The sequence below is a fragment of the Sardina pilchardus genome, chromosome 7, assembly GCF_963854185.1.
Source record: "Sardina pilchardus chromosome 7, fSarPil1.1, whole genome shotgun sequence".
NCBI classification, from domain to species: domain Eukaryota; kingdom Metazoa; phylum Chordata; class Actinopteri; order Clupeiformes; family Clupeidae; genus Sardina; species Sardina pilchardus.
In genome coordinates this window covers 18,330,796-18,337,727 of record NC_085000.1, presented here as the reverse complement: position 1 = coordinate 18,337,727, position 6,932 = coordinate 18,330,796, and the positions used below count along the sequence as shown (strand labels likewise).

The following is a 6,932-nucleotide window of genomic DNA, read 5'->3' as shown; positions in this document are numbered from 1 at the left end:
GTGACACAGTATAGAAGTATAGAACAACACCCCTCAGTTCCCAAACACCTCTAACTTCCCCTCACTCCCTTTACATCTACAGACACTTAGCACTTTACCTTCCACAGCGCAGGATGGGAGCACTGCTGTCTGTCTGCCTCCGAGGGGCCTGAGGGCTCCATCCCTGACCATACACCACACACACAGAGAACAACACCACCGGCCGGACCTCCAGTGATCCTCCTCCCAGCCCCCTCTCTAGCCTCTCTGTCCCCTCCCCCACAGAGCTGCCGTCGCTCTGCCTAATTAACCCCCCTGGCCTTCATGTCTAGCCAGGTTAAGTCCAGAAGGGTGAGGGTGAGTGTGAGGGAGGGGTCCCTTCCCCAATCAAAGCTACTGGACGAGAGAGAGAGAGACGGCTCCCCTAGGGCCAGAAGCCCTCTAATCTGCCATGCTAATCGTTGCCGGCGCTCCGGACAACTCCAGCTGACCGAGCGAGAGAAGAGGGCAGGAGGGATTAGAGAGGCTTTTGTACTCTCTAGTCTATGCTCTAGTCTACAGCAAACAAGCAAGGCTCCTTGGGAACAACATGTCTAAATAGAGCGTTTATGAACAACAGCGCCCTTTTTATGGTGCTCACAAGTGTGCCCTCCAACCAGTCCAATCAGTGGAATTGAGTTAAAGGTGCTTTTATGTCTTCCGACAGAGTAGTTGTGTGTGGATATATAACCACTGTACACAAGGCTGTGTTGGGATGGCACTGATTTACAAGCACTCCAATAGCAGTTAGGAACTTAAAAATATTAGAAAGATCCTCTTTCTTCGGTCTCTGAAATCGTGTGTGACTAAAGATGAGGAGCATATTTGGGCAAATAACACAAATTTCTTTCTCACAAATCTCCCAACAATCTTAACGTCCTACAAACAGAACAGTCAGGTATGATCATCACAGTACCTCACCAACACCGATGCGCATGCACACACACTACACACACGCACGCACGCAGGCACGCAGGCACACAGGCACGCACGCACGCACGCACGCACTTGGCCTATTCCTACAAAATAGCATGGCTCCTCTCTGAGTCATCTGGGGCAAGGAGCCACCTGTGGATACCCAACCAAAACAATATGGGTGCCTCTCATTTGGGCTTTTATGCATTTTACACACACACACACACACACACACAAAACACTGTCCTCTATGGATAGAATGCTGATCATCACTGCACTGCACGGCACTGCACAGAACAACTCAAGCAATCAGCTACTGTGCTGTACATGGCCAGTTTGGTTTGCACCACTGATGACAACTGATGATGAAATCGACAACGTGTAAAGTTTAGCCTGCAGTAAACTGCCTGCAGGGAGGAAATCCAAATAGGACGGCAAATACTGAACCTGTTTGCACACGTTTTTACTTCAACAGCTATCATTGGAGCAGAAAAGAAGTTGATGTTAAACTTTCAGGATTACACAGAGGGTTGCAGTTTGATGCTACAGTACCAATTATAGGGTCAAGCAGAGATAAGCTAAACCAAAGCAAAAAAAGTGTAGTGTTGCACAGGCAACCTACTCCTGGGTGAGGTCAACCTATACCAACCTATACCCACTTCCCCATCTCATTCTCATGAGTGAGGTATGAGACATATGAATGCCGCCGAGGTAATAAACTAGAATCCGGGCATCAACTCGAACCACATAAAATCATCAACGTGATGGTATTTTTTGGGGGGGGGGGGGCAAGATGCTACCCTGTGCCTGTGTTATCCAGGCCTAGATCAGTCATTTTAGACAATTGTTATGATATGCTCTTTCATAATACATAACACGTAACATTTCTGGAAGCTATCAACATGCCATATGCAATAAACATATCACAAATATTAAAGACCTGACTAATTCAGGCATGATCAGCCTGTCAACATTATGGTCAGAGCTTGTATACAGTGGCAGGACTCTTTGGTTACTCCACATCTCATTCTGGAACAGTGGCATGAGACAATCCCTCTGTCTGAGTCTCCTCTGAAGTCCAAGAGGAAAGAGAGGACCAACACCAGGTGAACCAACAGGAGTGGAAACTGTTCTTTTCTCACTAGAAACATTCCTTACAGTGTGTGTTAGAACATGCTTCTCAGGTATTTTGCCTAAACACGCACATGCCCCCCCCCCCCCCCCCCCCCCCTCACACACACACACACACACACACACACACCTGGTAGTAGGTGACCAAACTGATTCGATTCACTAAGAAACTCATTCTCATTCTACCATGAACAACCCTTTCATTAGCACAACCATGTTGGTCTATTTCTACAAAAGATTTTTTGTAATTAATCAAATGAGAGACATCAGAACAGTTAAATCCCCAGCAACTCTGCAAGTGTGTTCTTGTATATGTGGAGTTGGGTGTGACAACCTACAGTACATTTGCCAGAGCACTTTACACTTACAGTGACACCACATTGTCTGAAGTCCCATGTAACATTATCTGAGCCATATATATATACGTACATATATGCCCTGTTTACATTGTAGTGTATGTTGTGTGTGGTATCTTAAGCTGCTGGGACCTTGACTTTCCCCTTGGAAATCAATAACATATCTATTTATCTGTCTATCTATATACTGTATACAGTACAGCTCTCGGAAAAAAAACGCACACTTTTCGGATGTCATCCAATGGTTGGTGAATGACATTCGAATGAGCTGAAGGTCATTATTCAAATTTGCAGTGGTCTCTTAACTTTCTCAAGAGCTAAATATCTATATGCACACAAAATAGGCACGCCGCAGAATATATCGGACAAAGTACTATACTATGCCATGCTGTTAGCAATACATATTCAAACACCTTTTAAAATGTCTCATAAGAGAAAAGCATTGCCACTGACATTCAAACCTAATCAGAATGGCCTACTAAGAGAATCCAGCAGGCATCCATTAAAATATGGTCTGGTCGACTTACACCAAAACTGGGACCAATAAAACCGCACTGGATAACTTCAGCTTTCACACACAGCTGCTCTCGCTCACCTATTGCATCTCTTTTTTTCAACCCTACTCTGTTCCTGTCGACCACTTTCCTTTAATCAAGTGGACCAGCTCTCAGAGCTGTCTGAGACAAGCTTCAGCCATGACGCAATTCTGCTATCCATAGCTTCAGGGAAGGAAAAGAGGGGTGCGAGAAAGCAAGAGAGAGAAAACGGAGGAGGAAGTGAAAGAAGAAATGTAGGAGAAAAAAGTAAGAGAATAAGACCAGTAGTCAAAAATGTCTTCAACCGTTAGTCTAGTTACATCACCTCTAAAACAATTATTTGGGCAAAACATCCTCATCTCTCGTGATGTCAACAGACTAATTGTGAGAGTTGAACGTCTGTTTTCTGTTTGTCATTATGTGAGAGTCAGCTGGCATGGGACGTAGAAATCATCAATGTTAAAACAGATGTTACATTGCAGACAGAGAATGGGAAAAAGAAAAAGTAAGTCTAAACATCTCTAAAAGAGACAATCTACCAGAACACAGAAACAGTTCACAATGGAACATACAGACACTAAAATGTACGCTTACTTACTGAGTTACTCAAATAAGAATCACACAGGCAGCCAGCCATACACCAATATAACTCTGAACTGGTGATTTTTTTTGTCAATCAAGTAAGCACTTTAACTCCATGCTCACATACAACAAACACACACAGGTAGAAACAAAAACACTATCTGCCAGTTGTGCAAACATAATCTGTCTCTATTAGATACATACATCTAAAGGCAAATGTTCACCTTTTATATTTAGAAAGAGAGAAGCACACACACAACAAGTGTTGTGTAACTCACCTGCGGCTGGCAGGCACACACACATAAGCACGCACACACAGGCTGTGAGAGTCTGGAGACAAACGTATGTAATCCCTCCTCCTCTCCTCTGCTCTTAGTCACGGCTAGAACCACCACAACACCTGCCACAAAGTCTTCCTTTAGTCCATCAATCCTAACATTATTGCCCTTCTGTCTGTAAAAGCAGACCAAGGCAATTGCTAGCGTGTATTTCCTTTGTAAAGTCTTCTTCAGTGAGATGTAACAACGTGTTTGTCCAAGTTACCCAGATTGAAGGCGGATAGCTCTGATACTAACACGAGGCTATGTTTACCACTCCTCCAAGACGCAGACCATCACTCCACCCTCCCTTCTTTACCACTCCCTCTCTTCCCGCTCTCTCACACACTCATGTTTCTGACTCACCCCTTTACTCATCAAGTTTCACAGGAGTTTCAGTGACTTTCATCTTTTCAACTATCCTTTTCCGTGTTGCGCTTATCTTTTATAACATCAACATTAATCCGACCATAAAACATTTACATTAATTGATGCATGACACATTAATACCATGTTGCACAATGGCATTTCTATTGAGAATCCAACATTTTAAAAATTATGTCTGACTGACAGAAGCACATTGTTCCAACTATACTCTCACACTGAAAATGTGACTCAGTAGCTTAATCTAGTTCCCATGATTGAACTAAAAACACACTTTCATTGCATTATCTTAAACCCTGTGGTGAGAATTTGTCCTCAGATCTTCTCACAAGTATTCCCTTATGAACATTATAGATCATAGTATCTGCATTACATTGATAGTGAACTCTCTTGCAGTAACTAACAACATCATGTTATCATGCATTCATATTCAAACCGAATCTCTACATTCCATTAAGACCTTGTGGGGTAGACTCTATCTATTGTCCCTCTCTGGGTTATTTTTTGCCTGAGCTCAACTTAAGCTGTCCATAATTAGCCATCCCCCACCATACCCCCTTTATTGCAAAGAACCGGAGGAAACGCTATGGTGTTTGTGTATTTGGGTCTGAGTGTGTATGTGATCAAATGTGTGTGTACAGTACACAATTGTGTGTTCCACTGCCGTTAAGCCCCCCTGCTGAGGCTATATTTAAAGGGGCTAACAGCATGGCAATAGCTAGGAGGGATTACCTTCTTATAACAGACCCTAGAGAGGTATACTCATGCACTGATCAGGGTCATTGCTTGAAGAATAACCTTAACTTCTACTTCAGTAGCAGGTCAACCTAAACCTAAACATGCAGGTTGACCGACTATTTTCTTCTCAAGACCAGGTTTATTGCAGTAACAGTTTTACTGTAGATATGCCCAGACTGTGTGATGATGACCACTATAGATAGGCACTTTCCAAGCAGACTGCTAACATTTCAGCCAGACCATAAGCTACAAAAAGAGACAATGGTTGGAAACACGTTTAAGTGAGAGACCTTCCCAACTTTTCAACACACAGGGTGCCTCTCAACCTCTCTCTTCGATGCTCGGTCCTCCAAGCTCGTTCCCACTGATCTATAACCAACACTGGATAGACTATCTCACCGTCGCCGCCCCATCATTCTTCATCTAGATCGGTGGGAACGAGGACCGAGGAAGGAAGGGAGGATGTATAAGAAGACGAATGAGAGGCACCCTCAGACACTCACGTTTACGGTGGAGAGGACTCCCTCTAAGATAAATGTTTGAGTAGGTCTTAATGTAAGCAGAGCGCCATGGTCTGATGCTCGGGCCTCTCAGGAGTCACCACACACAGCCAGGAGGAGAGCCTTATTAGGACATCAGCTCTGCAATCAGATGGGCTGACTTTGCTTCACCCCCTCCCAGAAATTTGTCTCATATTCTCTTGAACACACTCGGCGCTCAAATTGGCAACGAGTATAAAAGCTAGGAGAATGGAACGAGAAAGGGTTTCTTCGACAACAACAACCCAACCGTGAGGGGTGCATTAAAGGGCTGATAAGTCAAGGAAATAATAAAATAGAATTTCTGAGTCAATGTGTATGACTCACTTTGAAATGACGACCATGGCTTTGCTAATGTTACATTTTCTCCAGTGAGCCAACCACAAATTATAGGGTTCATGCTCATTTTAAGAGAGCTTGGTTAATGCGATGCCAAATTAAAATTAGATCAATCTCACCAACTGTTTTGTAGTTGTAAGTTGTATGTATTAACTTCTACATTCTATAACATGGCATGTATGGTCTTCAAGCAACTAGGAGGATACATGTGTCTCCACTGTTATACCTCCACTGTCTCTGGCTGCCCACACTACATTTGCCACCTGTGTCTCATTATTTGGTAAATAGGTAACTCCCTCTCCCCCAATACACCACAGTGAAAATGGCTTTGCCATCTCTCCATATGGCAGGTGACTGCAGTCCAATTAATACATGTAAAATCACTTTTAAGCAGAATAAAGAGTGTTTGTTATTATTTAACTTTTCAATAAAATATTATACATTTTAATCCAATGGAGGCTAATTTTTAATAAGATCAAAACTTATTGTTGACTAATTGCCCCCTATACAGACTATTATTTGTCACTTCATAGGAAATAACAACTATGATTAATCTTCATTCCCCTTCTAGACTGCTGCAGACCTCTGATGACATCTGTTGTGTGAGCCTCACATCAATACAAACAGATCCAAATCGAGCCTCAAAACAAAGTGTTTCAAAACTCATCTATATACCTACATCTAAAATACACATAAATATACAGACACCCTCTCACATACGCTCAAAGTAAGCCTACATCTGATCTACTGATCTAAGTCAGTGAAGTTGAGGGGAGCCAGTGAGCCAGCTGTCCCTCCTCTGAATCAGGTTGCATCACTGCACACTAATCCAAACATCAGCAACCCCAGACATTACTCACCACAGGAAACAGACTACACAGCCTTCCATCAGTGTGAGTTTAAAAGCACCGTAACTATGTTAGACAGCAAGAGGAAGTTAAGACAAAAAAAAAGAAACTCAGAGAGTATGAACTAGACTTGGGAAAGAAACATGAAACAGTGCTCTTCCCTATGACCTTTTCCCATGTCTCTTCCTAAACAGTTATTTGTATTGGGTGTGGTGCGTTGCCATAACAC

The 6,932-nt window shown here is 43.0% G+C and overlaps 1 protein-coding gene across 2 annotated transcripts in view; it reads right to left on the bottom strand.

Annotated features, from left to right (window-relative positions):
• The window catches only part of plekhg5b (pleckstrin homology domain containing, family G (with RhoGef domain) member 5b), a 30,023-nt gene extending 25,947 nt beyond the window's left edge, over positions 1-4,076 (bottom strand). For both annotated transcript variants that reach the window (XM_062541044.1, XM_062541045.1), the window contains exon 1: positions 3,817-4,076. The gene's annotated coding sequence lies outside the window, so the exon portion shown is untranslated. The remainder of the gene's footprint in view (positions 1-3,816) is intronic.
• Positions 4,077-6,932: the final 2,856 nt, after the last annotated feature.